General features: G+C 40.1%; 1 protein-coding gene across 1 annotated transcript in view; it reads right to left on the minus strand.

The window, feature by feature from the left end:
• grid2 (glutamate receptor, ionotropic, delta 2) overlaps window positions 1–21112 on the minus strand; it is a 438282-nt gene that overhangs the window by 201206 nt on the left and 215964 nt on the right. The window lies entirely within an intron of this gene.

Genomic DNA, 21112 nt, shown 5'->3' on the forward strand with positions numbered 1-21112 from the left:
AATCAATCAAATTGGCTCTTCTAATCGCCTTTAAAAGTCGAGGACTCCCCACCGTGACAAACTGACAATTTTCTAATCGACCGAGAGAAGAATCCAGGTCAGCCTCTGAGAGGAAGTTAACGTTTTTGTCCAAGCGGTACACAGTAACAGATACACAGTCAAACACCAAAGACACAAATTTACTGGTAACTAATATACAAAACCTCAAATATGAATACAAAGCAGCCTACATATTCTTCTAAGGGCAGATTTTTTTTAAAGTTGAATAATATTTCAGGAGAGAAATCCCTGCTACTGTTTCCGGTGATCAATGATGCGTACAAGTCATTTTAGAAGTCAGTTTTATCCGTGCAGCTACTTTGCGAAACAATAAATGCTCTTTTTAGGGAAAAATGGAACTTGCTCAGTCTGCCACAAGTCTAACCATATTGCAGGTCAGTTGGCATTTCAGACTTCTTTTCATCCAAAAAACAGAATCTCCTCATCCCTTCAAGGTGACTGTTCCAGTAGTGTAATGAGTCGGTGTGAAGAAAGGCAAAGACTTCTGTGTACTTATTTCAAGAGAGCACATGCTTGTTCACTTGATTAAATCAAAGTAGCCATAATGGATGAATATAAATGGATGAATGGATAGAAGCATTACAAGCAGCTGTGAATGCCAATACTGGAGAGAATCACCCATTAACCTAAATGAGTACAGATTCTCTTCTAATTATATTAAAATTTAATTTTGATGTGCATTTAAAACAAGTGCAAGGATTTATTATTAATGTGGTAAACCTAAATTAAATAAAAAGGGTTTATGTAATTTTCCATCAGTGTGTGCTTCCTCTGCCAGTAATGACAATAGCTCAGAGCATCTGTGTTTGCACTGAGATTGCTGGCCAAGAGGTGCAGTCTTAGTTTCTTTCCGAAGCTGCACACACAGCATCTGTATTAACAAACCGACAAACAAGTATCTTGATGGGCTCAACAATCCATTGTGATCTGAACTATAAGTTGTCTTGTGCCTGACAATACTGGAATGATAACTGGAGTGAGAAAGAGAAACAGAGCCTCTGTTTATGTATTTATGTCATTTGCCTCCGACATCACAGAAAGGATTTATGTTCCATTTATGATCCATTTTACTTCACCTGTGTTTTCGTGTGTGTATGCGTTTTTCCCACACAAGACACTTTCTAAGCTGCTGCAACTTGCTGTGACCACAAAAGGAACTTTATACCTTCTGATTTCTTTTTTAATGTTTTCCTTCCCTGTCTGAATAAAGTTTTAAGCTTGTAACAGTTGACATACATTTTAAGTCCTTGTGTTGTTTCTCTGAATATGACAACAGGAAAACAACTTTTCTTTTTTTTGGTTGTAAACATGAAGGCAGAAAGCTCATGTTAATAGGACAGTCCTTGTCCAAAACATCACAAGCAGAAGAAATGCTCCAAGCATAATAGCATAAGAGTAAGCTTAGCTAGAATATGTGTCACCAACCAAATCATTACACACTGAAAGACTGTGATTAAGTTTGCGCAGGTCGACAGCAGCCTGGGGGCAGGTGTGTGTTTGTGTGTCACAAAGTATCTTAACGTTTGCAAGATGGAAGGTGAAATCATACCAAGTGTCAGAGACAGACAAACCAAGTAGCAGGCAGAGAGGGAGGGAAGTAACACACAGCTCATAAAATTGTAGTTCTTAGAGGAACCAGGCATATAATACAGTTAAGAAAATATAGTTCCAAAGCTAGAAAGACCATTTTACTTAGAAAATGTACAGGTGTAGTCAGCCTGTATATTATCTGATAAGCTTTTGCGTGCATCCTCTATTTCATCTTTCTACTCCACAAACTTGCAATCTCAAAACCAAGCAGTATATAGTAAAGAAAGACAGGTACCACCTCATGATGTGTAAACTGAGGTTCTGTAGGGACCCCAAAAATAAGATGGGAATATTTGCTAAACCTGCCTGAGGAGAGACACCAAACCTGACATACTGATCAAACCAGTGGAGAGTCAAAACAAGCGAAAGCAAATCTTCACTGGACTAATTTAGACGGTGTTGGATAAACTCACATGATAATTTGCAAGTGGGCCACGTACTCTCTTCCACAAACTCTTGGGGCAAGATACATAAATCCATACACGTTTCTGTTTTGTAAAAAAAACTTATTGCAGAGTTGTGGACACCTACACCAGCGTACTTTCCACTAATACGGTTACCCTTAAATGAACATATATCCATCCTTAATCAACTGTTTGGACAACAATGTTTCTATCTATATCACAGATCTTTGAACCTGCCAGTTAAAGTGTAATTCCTGTGTAACATCAGTGAGTTTCTACAATAACACTATAGGAGCCATCCTTATGCACCACCATTCCGCATGGCTGCTATCTATAGAATCCATGGTGTAATTTCTTTGTCACATATGCACCTGTAACTCATCAGTAGCTGTGATCTGTAAGTCTTCATAATCAAATCAAGAAAAAACCCAACAACAACTTAGCTGACAGCAGCACTCATGGAAACAGAATGGAGCACAGTGTGCTTCGCAGTAAAAAATAAAAGAATGGCACAAAATGGAAAGAACATTATGTTTCTAAAGCTTATGTGTGGAAAATGTGTGCAGGTTTTCTGTGCATTTATGCAGAAATCTGGCCACAGGACTTCTCTTGAACAATTGAATGTAAGATCTCTTAACAATGGGCTTCAATATTACCAATATTATCACCAAGTACATGGAATTAAACTGGCAAATGAAATTTACAAACTATGCTATAAATTTCATTTTATTTTTCTGCAGGAATACAGCTAGCTCCCATACCAACCTTATAAAAATAAGAAAACCTGAACACGGTGGAAATAAGATGCTGGCAAAGCAGTGAATATGGACAGTAACCTACTTGAGAAACCCTGCCCTCAAGACAGTGTTTATGCTGACATACTGGAGGCATGTGGCTGGTGGTGTGCATGTGTACACTTGGGCACATGCTTTTTCCTCTATGAGATATGTCTGCATGGTTTTAATATAAAATTCACTTTAACACAACACAGTTTTTTAATTGACTCTTCTGTATCCCCAGATGTCTTGTTCAGACATACAAAGCTTTTTAGTCATGTCAAAGAGTAATGGATTTCACCTGTTTTGTCTTTTTTTTCTTTAATTGCAGAATGAGTACTTAAAGCTTTCAAGGCCTGACATAAAATACAATCACAAAATAGACACCAGGTCTATCTCAAAGGAACAACCCTTGTTCAAAACAAATAGGCAGAAACTAGGGAAAATACAGTCTTTGAAAATATTCACTTTTAGCACACTTTCTGTTGTAGATTCAATTTTAAACTGCCATTTTCACCCATCAATCTCCACTCATAATGATAAAGTGAAATATGTTTCTAGAGCTTTTTTTGCACATTTATTAAAAATCCAAAGCTGAAACCTCACATTTCTAAAAGTATGCAGACCTTTAATTTGTGGAAGCCGCTCTGGTAGCAGTTACAGCTCTTCTTAGGTAAGTCTCTACAAGCTCTGCACACCTGGATTAGGGCAATTTATCCCATTGTGGCACTGGCTCTGTCAGAATGGATGGGAAGTGTCTATGAAGTGTCATCTTCTTCAGGTTTTTCTACAGATCTCTATGGGGTTTAAGTCTGGGCTTCGGTTGAGCCTCTCAGGGATAGTCAGAGACTTGTCCTGAAGCCACTCCAACATTTTCTTGGCTGTATGCTTCAGCTCATTTTCTTGCTGAAAGGTGAACGGTCACCCCTGTCTCAGGTTGCAACTATCTGCATTTGGCTGCATTCATCTTTCCCTCAATGTCCCAGTCCCTGCCACTGAGAAGCACCCCCACAGTATGATCTGTCATTTGCATTTACTCAAAGTGGCTTCCATCTAGTCACTCTACAATAAAGGCCTTACTGATGGAGTGCTACTGAGATGGTCGTCCCTCTGGCATTGTCTCCCATCTCTGAAGAGGAGTTCTGAAGAGTGACAGTTGGGTTCTTGGTCACTTCCCTGACCAAGGCTCTTCTTGCTGGGTTTCTCAGTTTGGCTGGACAGCCAACTACAGGAAGTCCTAATTGTTCCAAACTTCTTCTATCTGACAATTATTGAGGCCACTGTGCTCCTGGGAGCTCAGAACTTTAGAATTGGTTTTATACCCTTGCCTTGATCTATTCTTAGCCACAAAATTTTACTGCAGAGGTCCACAGAGAGTTTCTTGTTCCTTGTTCAGAGTTCATGGCTTGATTTTTGTCCTGACATGGAGTGAATTGTGGGACCTGATATACACAGGTGTGTGCCTTTCTAAACTGTATGTCAATTTGTCGCAGGCAGACTCCAGTCAAGTTCCAGACACATTCCAAGGACAATTAAACATGATGCACCTGACCGCAATCTGAAGTGCCAAAGAAAAGGGTCTGAATACTTTTGTGAATGAGAAATTTCAGTCTTTGATTTTTTTTAATAAAAATATCTATATACATGTTTTCACTTCAACATTATGGATTACTGAGTGTAGATTTATTAACAAATATTCCAAATATTTTCTCAAGACACTGTAAAATTAACATATAAATGAAGCTGAAGTTTTATTTCCAACTTGAATGCTCTATGATAGTGACACCACATATGAACATAAAACCAAAAAAGGCATATAGAGTATGTCTTTATAGGAGTGCACCTCTTCAGCTTGACCAACTTGTATGGAAATGCTATAAAATCACAACATAACCTTGTCCCTCTGTACTCACGCAAGGACAAAGAGTGCAGCGGCCTTTGTAGCAGCTTCTCTACATTGATTTTTCTGTCAGCCTTTATTTCATCTTTCTTATTTTCCCTGTGTCTTGGATTTTGTGGAATACTTTTGTTTGTATCATGTGGACCGACACCCACAATCAGTAGATCAGGCTTGATAACATCCACTAGCCAAAACCAGCAGGCATCCTAGGGGAGCTGCAGAGACACAGGAGAGGCGTGAGAGCCGGTGCTAAGGTTAAGTAAAGGGTGAGAGTGAGGGTGAGGAGATTTAAACTCTTCCTGCCATGTAACGTCATGGGAATGTGGGCTCATTAGCAAATAAGATAGATGAACTTTCTGCCCTCACCACGACACAACGGTAATATCGTGAATTCAATAGCTTGTGTTTTACAGAGACATGGTCACAGGACACTACACCAGACTCACATGTCATGTCCAATGGGTGTTATTACGGACATCCTACTGTTAAAACTAGGGTGTGCAGTTCTGATATTGACCTGTTAGCAGTGGGAATGCAGCTATACTATCTGCTGCAGGATTTCTCACATGCTATCGCTGTGGTTGTTTACATTTGTTTCTGAGAGCACCAGTGCTCTCAGCCAGTGGCACTGGCTGAGAGTAATGTTTTTTGACTTTTCAAGTGCATTCAGCATCGTTGTTTTTGCAGAGAAGCTTACAGTCATGAAGGTGGACTATGTTGTAGCATGCTGGATTACAGACTAACTCACCTGCAGTCCAGAGATTGTCAGGCTCTAGAGCTGGCAGTCAGACATACTGGAAAGTAACACAGTCGCCCCCAGGGAACTGTTCTCCCTTCATGTTCACTCTGTACACCTCTGATTTAAGATTAAACTCCAGATCTACCCATCTTCAAAAGTTCTCTGATGACCCATTTGTCATTTGTCTGGTGCAGAGATTCATCAGCTGGCAAAGATTGTGTCAGACAAAAATGCTGGTGGTGGACTTCCAACAGAATAGGATTCCACCTATGCCTATCACCATTCAGGATGAGGTGGGTCTGCTTGTTTTGTGCACCATAACAACAAACTGGACTGGTGAGACAACTGTGATTCCTTCTACTGACAGTGAAAAAGCAGAATGTGAGGAGACTCAGGTCATTCAACATGTGCAACAGCCTGCTTTGCTTATTCTACTAAACAGTGGCGGCCTGTCCACATTCTTTGCTATTCTGTGGCACAGAATCAGGAACATACTGGTAAACCCACCTCATCCCCTCCATGAAGAGATGAACAGTCCAGGAAGTGATAGAGGAAGTGGGAAAATGGAGAAAGAGCAATGTGTTTCCATGGCAATGTAATTTTGATTGTAAGTCAAACAAATAGCACAGATAGAAACAAAGAGTATGGAAGTGAACTAAGGAAGAAAAAAGTAAAAGGCAAGTAAAAAGAGAAAGTAAGATCCAATACACAAACTTTGTTTTCGGTTCATTTGTTTAGTGTGTTTATGATTTTACCCTTGGTGCTGTTGTGACCTAATTTCAGCCAAAGAGGATCTTTGTATTTACAGTTTTACTTGTTCTTACAAGAAAGAGTTTGAATTTGGAAGCACTTCACCTCTTTGCAACAAAATTAGAAGACAGGGAGGCAGAGTTGGGCAAGTAATGTAAAAACATACATGATTAGAGGGACCAGGTTGTCAAGATCAAGATCACTTTGACAGAAACAGAAAAGTTACAAGCTGTGATCATACTGGCAAAAAAAGTCAGTCTGTCTGGCCAAACTAACAGCATGGTGGAACGATCGAATAAAAGCCAGGCCCAGGTTAATTCTTCAGAAGAAAGTTCAGTTCTGAAGACCTTCGAGTGGGGATGTGGTTAATGTTCCAAGAAGGAAAATCATCCACGCATCCAGCCAACTGTGCACTGGAAAGCCTTCAGAAAAAAAAACAATAAGATATTCCTAGAGAGGACCAGCCAAAGGCCTGCTTGAATGTTGACACCTACACCTTCAAACCATTTGCAGGTTTGAAAACCCTGGGATTCCTTGCAACTTTTTAAGTTCAAACATGGAAAAAGTTTTCCACCATGTAAAAAGTACAAGAAAAAAAAGGATTTTTTTTTTCTCTGTTGAAAATGATCCTGCAGCACTATGAGACTGCTAATCAAATCACCAAAATCTATCCATCTCCCATCCTGTACTTCAAATGTCTCAGTTCGTCAGGTCTTTCTCTTGGGAATTTAAACTTGTCATCCAGGTCGGTGAGTTGTATTCCCCTGTGTCACTGAACACAAGTCTTGAACCATCATTACAGCTTCTGGTAATTGCACATTGCTAAACACATTTTCCCATTAACTCTAATTGGGAGCGGTGTGTAATTGAATTAATTTTCCAAGTAATCAATCAGCTTATGTCAATCAATGTGTCCAAGTTCATTGCATGTATCCAACCATGATTATGTCGGTGTGTGATGGTGTCCTTAGAGATGCTTTTACAGAGTGTGGGTGTGTGTGGGAGGCACGTGTAGACACACACGTGGGTCCACTTTCGTATCTGGGTTGAGCCCACCGAGAAATTCTTCAGCTTTAGTTGTTATGACAGTGTCACAGGGAAATCATACCACAACCTAAAACGATACTTAGCTGTTGATTGTCAGACTGCAAGCAAAGGAAATGTCTCCTCACGCTCACTTAGGCTTCATTCTGTAGCTGCTGTCTTTCAAGCGCCTTCAATTGTGCGTGTATGTCTGACATATGAGTGTGTATTGCTTATGTTTGAATGTGTGTCTCATTGGCATACAGTGCATACAGTAGTACAGAAAAGAAAGAACTGAAAAAAGCTTGTACTGGATGAATTCACCTATGCATATCAAAACAGAGAGAAGAAGACAAGAACAGATGTACTGCTTTGCCCCTTGCTTCTGCTGTTGGACCGTAGGGAAGTCTTCACACATCCCTCGCTGCTCAGGCAGTATTTTCCTTTTTCCTCATTCTCTCACCTCTTTTTTAAAATTCAATTTCCTTTTTCCCCTCACTCTCTTTCAAACTTATTTCCTCCTTTGTTGCTTTTCAGAATGTAATGCTGTAACGTGATTTATGCTTCCCTCACTCAGAAACAGACATTTGGAAAATGCACCCTGTGCTGTGCTTTTCTGCCTTTTTGCCTCCTCTAGTGGAACAAGCCACAGATAATCCAGACTCTTTTTCTTTGTCTGCTGTGAAGTGAAAAAAAGAGGATAAACTGAGCACTGAATAGAAGAGAAGATGAAGAGAAGATGCAGAACAGATGCAGTGAAGAGAGAATAGAAGAGAAGAGAAAGTGTACAGGAATGGACAGGTACAAGCATTCATTTCTCCTTCCTACAGGTGTAAAGCTCAGGTATCAGCTGACCACTAAACAGGTGTATTAGATTCTGCGCGTGTTTGTGAGCATGTGCAATTGTTCATGTGTGCTCCTCTGACCTTTTCATGTTGATGTGTGATAGGTCAATGAGACCTTTCAACTATCCGTATTGAAGACAACAGTTTCTTTAGCAGTCCAAGCATACACACACATGCCTTTACACATGCACACCTGACGAAAACAACTTCCCACCACACAGAGCACAGAAAGATGAAAAGGGAAACACATACATCCAGTGTGGTTCCTTTACCTGACTGCTGCGATGAGTTTTTGAATCACACTCAGTAATGGGTAAATGGGCTTTTGAAGGCCACTGCAATTATTCTCATTTAGTCTCTAATATCCGTGAGATGGCTAATGGTCAACATTTAACTTTTAACACACTGCAATTGCCATTTACTTGATTAGAAGAGAGCGGGTACTAAAAGACAGATTGTAGCAGGATGGACGGAAGAGGAACTGCTAAGGAAGGAAGAAGAAAGGATGAAAAGCGAAATCAGGGAAAAATCAGTGTGTAAATTCACAATGAAAGCTAGTATTCGAATCATGGCTGAGTATCAAATAAAGGCCTGAAATTTGCTATTGACAGAGAGAGACAGCAACCTGTACTATTATGTCTCCGAATTTCTTTTATTAATCACAAAAATACTGTTTTCACTCACTAATTAATGCCAATCATCTCTACTTTGCTTTCTTCTTGTATTAAGTTACTGTCAATGAAACTTAACAGTAGCATGAAAGGTGAGGTAATGGAAGGCAGGAAGTGTTGAGTTTCATTGCCAAAATCTCCACAAGGAGCAAAGACATGACAAAGTTGAAATTAGGTCGTGAGACCAATATTTCTATTGAAATATTGTGAATTTGAGAGCAGAAGCCTGGTGAATACAGCATAAAAATATTGCTGTAACACTGTTCCAAACTACAATTTCCTAACTATTCTAAATGCAGCAACCAATTAAAATGGGAGCAGGTCAAAAAACAGGGAGGATTTTGTATTAAATGATGGCAAAATAAATAGGGGCGATAAAATAAAAAAGTCTATCTTGAATACAAGTCAGAGTTCTCTCTGCAGCTGAAGCAAATGAAGGCCATGTGTACTATTTGTGAATTCAAGGTTTTGTATCACCATACAAAAGCGGAGCCTCATTCCATATTACTAAAATAAGGGTGTGTAACACACACACACACACACACAAAAATTGGTTAGCTGATAATAGGATGTATACCTTTGTGTTCAGCTCCAAAGACACAGCTTAATTTCCTGAGTTACATGAAGATTTCTACTGTGTGGTTTTCTTATTAAACCATGATTATTTCTTCCAGACCTTAACAAATTGCATTTTGTTCCCGAACTATAAACTACATAAACACATCTCTAACAAGAATTTGACACAATGAACCAAACAAAATTGAGTGTCTAATTTGTGCTTGTCATATTATGTCATTTGTGGTCCTATCACAAATTTCCACTTTCTAGCAATGCGAGTTAAGTTCATTTCACAGCATTATGTGACATCTTGTTGCATCCTCTATATTCCTAATCACTGTTTGGTTTTCTATCCCTATCACTTTCTTCCTCCTGCCTTCTTTCTCTCCTTTTCTCTTGTGTCCACCGCCGTCCATCAATATCCCTCTCCTTCCATCCCATTCCATATGTTGTTACATCCGCTTTCCTCACTATTTGTGCTGAATACATGAGCTGAATCTCAACAATGTGGAAACGCTTCACTTGATTGGGTGTCTTATCAGTGAAAACACAAGAGCTTTAATTAAACAACAAAAACTTTGCCACACATTACTGCACAGAGATGGGCAGGAAGATTGGATGCAACTGTGTGCGCGTGTGTGTGCATTTTTTTTTTTATATGCCTGTCCAAATATGAATACATTTTACTTGGGTGTTTATGTGCATGTGTCTTATTTGCTTGTGTTTGGATGTATCCATGCATCACTTTCATCAGCAGCATTTTAATTATGATAACACAAAATTATAATTGCTTTTATATCGCTGTGAGCATCATTATAATTCCATAAGTTGTCATGCATGCATTCCTCTCATCACAGCATCCAAGGATGTAATGTGCTGGTGGTGCATTAAAACCCATCGTGATCACATGCACATTAAACTTGGCAATGACTCAATGATAACATCACAACCTTCTCACTCTCCAAGGGAGTATGCTGAAGGTACGATTAACATGATCAAGAGAAATCCATGTTTTTTGATGCATAATGGTTTTCATTTCTTAAGAATCCAGACCAGTGAAGACCAGAGAAGAGAGGAGAAGTGATAGAAAGTAATTAAGAAGAAAAAGGCAGAAAAGAATGAGAGGACGACAAGGCCATTACAGCTGCAGTGAGGAGCGGAGAAAGGAGATAGGACCCAATAGAGCTGTCTCCTTTTACTTAATGAATTTAGCTTGCCTCCTCATAATAATACGAACAAACAAAGACACTGTCTACATCTTATTTTGCCTTCGATTCTCTTTTACAAATGATAATTTTCCTTCATTTTATTAAAGGTATCCATCCTGCTGACTCTCTTTATTAGTGTCTCAAATGGTATCAAGGACATCCTTGTCTTTGCAAAATGAAGCAAAGCCAAGAAACCAGGTAATCTGCCATGGATGGCTGCAGTAAGTCATTCACTGGAGAGACCACAGAAAAGAACAGTGTTCTTTTCATTTTTAATTCTGGATTTCTCATGTTATAGTTACATGCAGACAAATGGGAGACATCGCGTTAAGACGGGACATCGGGGAACAAGTTCACAGTGTGTTTTGTTTCTTCTTTTTTGGAGGAGAATTTGTGAGAGACCACAACTTCCTAGTCTATGTTCAAATGAAAAACAAAAGCATTTATGTAAAAATAGATAGCCAAAAAAGAAAAAAAAAAAGATGACATTGCCACAGATTGCTGAGCGCAAACAAACATTCCTCAACTATACACAAACTAATGAAGCGAGCAACTCTCAGCCCTGCAGGTCCACACAGAGTACAAAAAAAACATATTTTTTTGTGCCTGTTTGTGTATTAAACTGTATTACAGCACATTTAAGGTAAAATAAGTCCCCAACAGACATTTGTCTACCTCTTACTCCGTTAATTCTTACTCTTAATCTCTAAATCTCTATTTGTTGGCCTGGTCAATTCAGGAATTAAAATGAAAGTCTAAATGTTGGTACAAGAAGTATCAAAGAAAAGTATACCGATATACATTTTCCTACATGACTGCAATGAACACATTTGTGCTGATTAGTACAGAATTTGTACATTGTGAACTATGTTTGCATGAAAGTAATGCTTTCCCCAGTTTTTAGCAGTCATCAGAACATTTTCCTGGCTCAATTGGACTCCATTCACCAGGGATTCATATTAGCAAAGTTCTACTGCATAATTTTCTGGTGATTAGTGATCATTCTGTGGTTTGGGCCTGGTAAACACTACTATAATATTGAACTCATCTGTATATGAAAATCCAGACAAATATTCCACAACATTATTTTTTAGCAGAGCAGAGGCAGAGTACACATTAGTCTGATATTAGCTTTGGGAGAGAGTTTTTCATGTGAACAATACTGATGAGAGCAAAATTTTAATTTTTCCTTCCTTAGTGCTGGTGATCGGGCAGCCTCATTTTATTGCATGTATATGTGTTGTCTGCTGGTCCTTTGAGATCACTAGTCAGCTACACTGACATAAAGAAATGTCAACACATTAACAGTGTAAACATCTCAAGGACTGACAAGGTTTTCACTAGAGACATTAGTGTGTATACATATATCCACCCACGCAGTCACCCCCAAGCATGCAAGAAGACATATACACACATACACACACACACACACATATATAGCGACCAAACACACTGACTTCACTCAGTGTCTCTATAGAGAATGCCAGTCTGTGTTATAATGAAGAGGAAAGCATTCTGTGCTTCATTCAGATGCCTTTCAAACCACGAAAAAAACTTGCTGTGCACAGTCTTGGTGCCATATGGTCTAAATGCTGTAAAGGATGCCTTACAACACTGCCCAGAAACAGTTCTTGGGGAAAACAGAGGTGAGAACACTCACACAGTTTGACTCCAGTTTGACTCTCCCTCCCACTTGTTCCACACTGACTGCCCTGTTGTCTTTTCCTCTCACACATACTGCATGGTGCCCTGTCCCCTCCTCTAGCTCACTGAACTCTGCTCTTTCCTCCCCTTGTTACTGTTCTGCATCCCTCCCTCCCACCTGTCTTTACCTCTCTTTGGCTTCCCCTAACTCCCTCCAGGCATACACACACTGCCAGCTCCTTCTTCCTTCTCTCTCACTCTGATCTCGCAGGGGAGCACTCCGGTCCTGCTACTACTTTTTCTTGTGGCTTATTTTGCTTTGGGCTTTTACCCCTTCCCCAGCTCAGCTACTCCACTTCTCCCCTCCCCTTCCCCTCTTTCCTTTTTCCAACCTCTCTGTCAGGAAATGTCACATTCCATGTTTTTTCCTGGTCTGTCTCCAACATGTTCCTCTCCTGATTTTCGCCCTCCATAAGAGAGGGAGCAATCTGCTTCTGCCACAGAAGCCTTCCCTCCTGGAATTGGTGCCTGATTGGCGTTGAAAGGTTTGAGTGCCCTTGTGACCCTGGGATCTGTGTTGTCTGAAGCATTAGTTCCTGGTAAGATGTCCTCTGAAAAATTGCTGCCAGGAGAATGGCCAGACAAAGACAGATTGTTTGACACCTGCAGAAAGGCCTAACACGAGGTGAGCCATGTCGCCTGGAAGAGGAAGATCAGGCGTCCCACCTGCAGCTCAGCCTGGGAGGTATAGTCTCCCTTTACTATCCATGTCTGGTTCACATCCAGCAGCCTCCATGTTGTCTTTTACCACCATGTGGATTCAAGTCAATCAGTCACACCTCAGTCTGAATTGAATGTCACCTCCTGTCTTTTGCCTCCTCCCTCTGAAACTCATCAGTCTTAGCCTCTCCATCAATAAGTCACACCATGGCTGATCAGCGCCCCCTTCTCGCTTCTTCCATTCCTCCATGTTTTGTCTCCCTGGCATTCTTCCTGCCCTCCTTGTCTCAGTTTCGCTTCCCTTCCTCATTTCAGATAGACAACTGTCATTTCTCTCATCACTTTCACACTGAGCCGCCCCACTCCAGACCCTCCCGCCTCCCTCTCAAACCTCAACCACTGTAGTGAGCCAGGTTCTCTTTCTGTCGGCTCAACATGCGTTCCTGCCCTGCCTATCGACTCTCCTTTTTTCCCCATCCTGCAGTTGTCTCCACACTCCTAGCTCTCCTCTCCAGCAATTTTCTATATCCTCTCTTGCTTTGAGGTTCATTCACACTGGGTGTGAGTTCAGCTGACTTTCTCTCTGTGCTTGGCACCACTTTCTCTACCTCCCTCGCTTGCCCCCTCCCTCTCCTGTCCTTTGTTCATGTTCACACTCAGCTGGTCTCTTCTTCTCCACTAGTTCCCACTTGCTGTGTCCTCTTCTGCACCTCCTGGTTATCAATCCTTTTTACCTCCTTACTTCCCACTTTGCCTTCTCACTTCCTCCTCTTGTGTCCCCCCTTTCTTCACCACTGAGCCTAAAACTTCACACTGAGCTGCTTTCTGCCCTCCTTCAGACTTTCCATCCTTCATTTCCTCCTTATGTCCCTCTCTCCCTCCTTCCCTCAGTGAAAAGAATTACACTTCCAATGGTGCATGATAGGGGGTCAGACAAGTAGCTAAATGTACCAGTGTTCTGTTTCTGAAAAATGCTTTCACTCACAAACACTTTGACTCACTTTAGCCACACACAGACACACACAGTAACAACAGACTCAGTGAGTCTGCCCTCCCTCTCTCGATAGTGTAGTCTGCTTGAATCATCTTCCCCATTACAATCATTAAAACAGGGCCTCTGCCCCTCTCTTTCCTCCCTTGCTCCTTTTACATCATTACACAAGTTTTTTGTTTCATTTTTTAGAAGCAAGCTGTGCCCACCATCCTTCCACAATCGACTGCCAATATACCCTTGAGCAAAGTCATTTTCCACAAATTGCTGCGATTGAGCTGCTAATGGTTACTCTGGGTAGCCTCCAGGTGAGTGTAAGCATGTGTCTGTGTGCTAGTCCTGATTTGTCCTGTTTGCTTGACTGACTGTGACTTGACTGTGTTTCTAATCCTCCAGGAAAATGCCCTGTTCATAAAATACAAAGTGAAATTGCTCATTTCTAACCATGTTTAAAAAACAGGTCATTTGATATTGGTATAAATCTAATGTGAACTGGGTCTCTATAATTTTGGGATACATGTTGATCACTAGGATTTCTTGTTTCTTTTTTATGTGTTGGATTTGGGACATTTGGAAGCTGCAGTGGAAATCAGAAGGAACCATCCATTCAGAAAATCAAATCAGTGACTTGGTAAATTCGAGTTAAACACAGACTTCATGAAGATGAGATGAGTTGTAAATTCCTAAATCACATGAACCCACTGCAGGTAACTGTGTCTTGTGTGAATATGACTAATGTCTGTAAAGTAACTGCTATGACAGGACATCTGTAATGTTAATGACCAGTTTTAATGGGATCAGAATTCTCTGGAATCGGTCCCCCAGTTTACAGAGAAGGGAGTGTCTGTTGTTTTTGTGAGCTGTTACAGGAGAAGGTGTCATATGTAGCATCCATCCCATCGCAGTAGACTGGTATATGGTAAATGGACTGCTCTTATATAGAGCTTTTACTTTATCTTACCTGCCTTAATGGACATAACGGTTTAAAACATGCCTCTCATTCATCCATTCAGATACACACACTGATGACATAGTAATAGGCCACATATATATGCATCATGTTTACAATCTTTGCTGCAAATAACGGACCAACACCTGACACAATTACTGAGGGTGCTGTTTCTGGTGTCTCCTTATGTCAATATGATGTTAAGGTAGGCAAACAGTAATCAGGAACTGGACTAAGGCTTAACATATACACAAAACACTACCCAAAAATCCAGAAAATCTTATCTTATCCAAATATTGGCTTAAGACATCCTGGTTTTGACAAATGCATTTAAAAAAAAAAAAAAAAAAAAAGAAAAGAAAAAATACTGCTAAGAGTGAAGCAGACATTAAACCTAGCTACTAAATCATGCAGCACCAGCTCCGGCAGTGACCCAGTGCTCTGTGTTAAAGAGAGTAAAAGCACAGGCCTTTAGGGCATGGAAAAGTGCATTTAGGAATTTAGATAACAAGGCAAAATAATTCATACAAAGAAGATGTGAGTGAGTGTGTGACTTGAAAGAAAATACGCATGCCTACTTCTCTGTAAGTGTGTTGTCCTACAGAGACGTTAAGTTAGTGCCTCAGAGCACAAAGCCAGTTGTAGCAGACTCTTCACCTCATTCATATTTCACCAACCAGCAAAGACAGCATACCAACACGAGAAGTATTAATTTTGAATTGCACTACTGAACCAGTGGTATTTATGAGTATCTGTGTGTCCACATGTGTAAGAAGTATACATATGTATATCGCTGTGTCTTTGCACAGGAGTCAGTCACTGTAACAAGATTAATGGTTGGCTGAGACAGAAGTCAATTTTCTTTCTAAAGAACAAGTGAGAGGAAACGAGCTTGATGGCCTGCACAGTATCTCTCTGCCCTCATCCTTGAGGGATCATCTCTCCCAATCCTTACTCCCTCTCCCTCTCTCAGGGGTCTACTCTTGCAGATTATTATTGCGGATCCATCTCCTTTTCTCCTTCCATCCTTCTCTCTGCTCCACTCCACGGGGAGCTCACACAGAAAATAATCCTTTTTCCCCACAAGCAGCGGCGAGAATAAAACAGTTTAACAAAGCTAATTAAAAAGTGAAGATTGATGTATATGTTCATACACTGAGTAAGGAATCGAGGTAGAAAAAGGAAAGGGTGATTTGTGGGAAGAGGTTGTCTGAATGACTACAATCACTTAACTTCACTGCTCCCACTTGTGAGTTCACACACACACAAACATATACACACAAATACACAACCACGCATAGATATAGACGAGACCGCCGAAAAACAATACACAGTACTATATGTTCACACTGGTGTACACAGTCGCACACACACAACATAAATGATGATATATCTTTTAATGAAGGGGAAAGCATGTGAGAGGAATGCTTTATGGCTATTTAAACAAGTCAATTTCATGCTAATGTGACCACAGCTTACCATGCTAGAAAATTATAAACAGCCTTCTGGTGTGGGAGGAGGGGTGAGAGCAGAAGGGTGCAGTGAAAGAAAGTAGACGCTGACACATAGCAAAAAGAAACACAGAAATCTCTCAATTTGCCTTTAGCACGTGCACATGTGTGCGCGCATGTGCTAGTTTAGCCACTGAACAATGATGTTTGTCATAAAATATAATAGATGAGTTATTAGCTTCCCCAAACACAATTTTCCTGATTGTGCTTCTTTTTATTTCAATTTCCACTCTAAATGTGTTGATCATATATCTTGGAGACACAGTTACAGTCGACCGATAACAGTGCACTGTGCACACCTATCCTGTTCCCACAATACCTCCAGCTGTCTCCTGTCGCAGTCTCCTCCGCCTTTCTGATTGTTGACCTTCCTCTGTCATTACCTTTCTCTGCCTCTCTTCAAAGGAAAAAAATTACCAAAGCAGTTCCTTGAATCTAGAGGTAAACAAATGGAGGACTACACACACACACACACACACATGCTTGGGCTTCCATAGCTTATCACAGCAGGAAGAAACAAGGACGGTTTGTCAAAGTACTGGAGAGGAAAAATTCAGCCACTGAATCAGAGAAGTAAGACAGTGACTGTGGAGAGAGGTGGCATGGAGCCATAATATAAAACAGCTGAGGTTTTTTTTTTTTTTTCAAATCATTACCCAGAAAGGCATGGACATTTTATGAAAGCAGAGAGCTGGAAGAGAAGACAGAAATAAAGGATGATTTGAAAGAAAGTGGGCTGAACTCAGAGATGCATGAGAATGATATTATCAAATACAGTTACACAGATATAACATGTGAAACAATCTGGGATCGTTCTATTCTGCAGTGAATATTAGCAAGACAAATCATCCATAATACACCCATCAAATCCCATTTGCTGATATTGCACTGTGTAACACAGCTCTGTGAGTAGAATACCATAAGGATAACATGGGTTCTTCTTGTTCCTCTTCTCATTTTACTCTCTACCTCTCCCGCTTTCACTCTCTCTCAGTCCTCCAGAGCCCTAACATTATACAGCATAATGGAATATCGACAGAGTCACTCCATTGTGATTTAGACACACACAATTCACCCCACGGATGAGCCCATATTCTATTCTAAAATGGGAACCAATGTGCTTATAATGCGAAGGGGCACAAGGAGTATGGCATGGAGTGTATCTGACTGATCGAATATTGCAATCTAAACCTTATCACTGTGTGAGGCGTAGAGCTGAATCCTTGATGAGCACACTGCACTCACTAAACACTCATTTGCTCCGTCTCTGTCCGTCACTGTCTCAACACTGCCTCCCTCACAGACGCATAGTCTCTGTTTTTATATCCCACCATTTCAGTCTATTTATCCCATTTCAGTCTGTCAGTCTGTTTCTCTCTATATACGTATCTCTTTTTGTAACCTCTCTCTCTCTCTCTCTCTCTCCCCCTGCAGATCGCCATGGTAACAGGTAAAAGAGGCTCAAGTTGAGAACAGAGGTCCTCTGTCACAACGACTGTGCTCTTAATTGGTCATTTAGTCCAGATTCTGCTAACATGGTGTGGTAAAGTACCATATATATCTGTCTTTTCTAGGTCTATTACTGTCAATTTGTATATGCCAAGGCTAATCATCTCTAGTACTGACAAAATCTATGAATCAAATAACTTCAATTAATAATTTGCCACATATGTAATGAGACTAAAAGAAAATGGTAACCCAGAGCTAGCATAGATCAACTACAAGAAAGATATGTCTGAGAACTTGGTTTGAATGACAGAAAAAAGAAAATCATCCAATTATCATGATGACACATGTCAAAGTGAGGGTAAGCTGATGTGACCCTTTATGTATAGGATAAATGAGCCATTGTGTCTCAGCTCTCTTGACAATTTCATGATTCAGTCAGCCACAGTGTGATGGTCAAATATGTGGAAGCAAGGCAGTCAATTTATATAATTGTGCAAGCTTAGTAAAGAAAAGTTAATGATGATTGGGTCAAATGGAGCAGAATGGAGGGAAGCGTGTTTATTGGTTTCCAGGGGTCAGTCACTCTCTTACAGAGGCAAGAAAGGAAAAGGATAAAAACTGTGCGACAGTCACTCAATAACAAAAAGAGAAAAAACAACAGATAAAGAGCGAAAGGAAAAAGAGTCAAAGAATAAAAGAAAAAATGTTGTATTTCACTGTAACTTATCGTTCCAAAGAAACAACATAAAGGTCCATTAATATATTTAGCCAAGATTTATACATGCGCCCATTTACTCATCTATGTATCACAATATTTTGAAAAATCTTAGTTTAGTTGTGAATTTTCATCTATTAAAATATGTAGCTTCAAACTCTGTATTCATTAAATATCTACCCCCTGCTTTCCATCACTCCTCCAGCCATCCCTCAAACAGTTTTTCCTTTCCCTTTGAAGGTATGTGCAGCTGTAATGACTTGTGAATCCTAAATATCCAAACCATCCATCCATTTATCTCCTCACTTATCTATTCATCTACCCATTCACCTATCTATCCACCCCTTTACACATTATTCTCTCCATCCATCCATCTCTTTGCCATTTTTTCATTTACTTCTCTCCCTCAATGAGCTGAAGGATGAACTGTAGGATTGAAGGATTAATGGTCACCCGCGTTTATGATTTCCCTTTAACGTCACTGCCCCACCCATCTCTCCATCTGTCTGTTCCCTGATCTCAGCTTCCCCCGTCATGTCGCAGCAGCCCCTTCTATCCTTCATTTTCATATCCATCAGGATGTGCATGCAAGTGTGATTGTGTGCGTAGAAAAAAGAAGTAGAGAGGACGCTGTTGTCATAGGGATGAGAGGAGGTGAAAGAGGATGACCTGACGGAAAGATGAGAAGAAAGAAAGTGTTAAGGTATGAGCATGATAAGTTGGTTTCAGGTGGAATATGAGGAGGATTTTATGGGTTTTCTTTAATCTGTAGCCATCCAATTTCCTGTTCCAAATGTTAAATATACATGAGATTTGACTGAGGTCCCAAAAAAGAGCCCAGAGGATGAAAAGACAATGGGTAAAAGAAGAAGGCGGAGGCAGGAAAGTAAAAAGAGGCTTGAGTAGTAGAAAAGTGCCAGTTATTATCTGTGAGAGAAAGGGCAGAACACGGGCCATCCAATACCAGCAGCCAAGCAGTTTATGACAAATTATCTCTTTTATTTGATGTCACCATTTCTGAACGTAGAGAGTACATGAACTGTTGTCCTAGCCATAGCAAAAATGCATTGTATTGAAATTGAAGATACAATTTTCTGAGAACAAGTTTTTACGTGTGCATGTGCATATGTAAAAACATGGATTTAATTCTAGTTCCTTCCTTGTGGAGTGCCGTACATCTGTAAATGTAGACTGTTTTTCCTTTTTTTTTTTATTTCGCTAATCAGTCCCTCACAGTACAGGGTACATCTTCAGTACGAGCAGAGACAGCAGGAGCTAGAGTATTTAACACACATGCAAACTAGAACCACTTTCCATTGTCCTATAATAACCTCCAGGTTTATAGTTTTACCTGTGGGTTTATGGTGTCTTTTTGTGTATGCATGGAGTATGTGTATAATTTTGCTTTATTTTGTGCATTGTTTTTTTCTGCTTTTCTTTTAAAATACTTTGTCCTCTTCTGAGCAATCCTTTCTCTGCCTTCCTTTCCAATTGACTTTCTGTCTCAAATAATACCATGCCAAGCCGACAGTATGACTTATGCTTTGGTTTCCTGCACAGAATTATTTAGTTGTGTGATTGATTGTTGATTAGTTAATTCTAAACAGGCTTTATTTCTGTTTGAAGTTCTTTTGAGTCATACCTGTGATAAATGGGTGCAGTATATGAACTATGAATTTATATTTCGCTATTGCCCCCACCCTGTGGCTTGCAGAGATTACTCTCCCGGAAATTCAATAATTTGTGGGTTACTTTTTATCTAATTATTCATAAATTGCATTCTCATCACAGCATATTGCCCCAGATGCTGCTGTGCCTGCCAAGTTTCCATTCTCTCCAGCTTCTTTGATTTGCACATAGTTTGAGAACTGTTACTTTACATGGCAAGGACTCCCACATAATTTCATCCTAGCCAAATACTGACGCAAGCATACACACCCAATCAAAGCGCACATTACAAGACAAAATTATTTAGACTGCTCACACTAACACTAACTTGTGGTTGCCATGGCACCAGCCTATCAGAGGCCCCGAGGCTAAACCACAGAGTTGTATATAATCCTTCCTATGATCCCAGTCTGTTTCTCTGGGCAACAAGCCTCCTGAGATGATTTATGTATCTGTCTCTGCCGGAGTCTGCAGAATCTTGCTGGAGGTAGTCAACGAGAGAGCAGAGAAGACTGAGAAAAGAAATAAAGTTTAATCAAAAATGTGTGTTTTCTTTTTTTTTCTTTAAATCTTAACCTTCTGCCTAGAGGAGAATAGCAAAGATGTGAAACAAAAGAGGACTGATCTTAGAAGTATGTTCTCCCTTATATATCTGTTAAATAACCCATTGAGAAATAAAATACAACACAAACAAAAAAACGTAACTTGTTTTAGTTATCACAACCTTAAAAAGGCTTTGACAGTTGGCTGAATATAGCTTCATTCACCAGCATTACTTTCTAAGTCGTGCTATCAATAGTTCTTTTTATATTGCTTGCAAAGCTACATAACTTTTTATCTGTCCACTTCAAGGACAACGCACATGGACACACATTGTCCTGCACAAGGACAATACCCAAATCCCTTTGTGTTCAGCTTCTAAATAACTTTGCTATCCCTTG

The sequence above is a fragment of the Toxotes jaculatrix genome, chromosome 7, assembly GCF_017976425.1.
Source record: "Toxotes jaculatrix isolate fToxJac2 chromosome 7, fToxJac2.pri, whole genome shotgun sequence".
NCBI classification, from domain to species: domain Eukaryota; kingdom Metazoa; phylum Chordata; class Actinopteri; family Toxotidae; genus Toxotes; species Toxotes jaculatrix.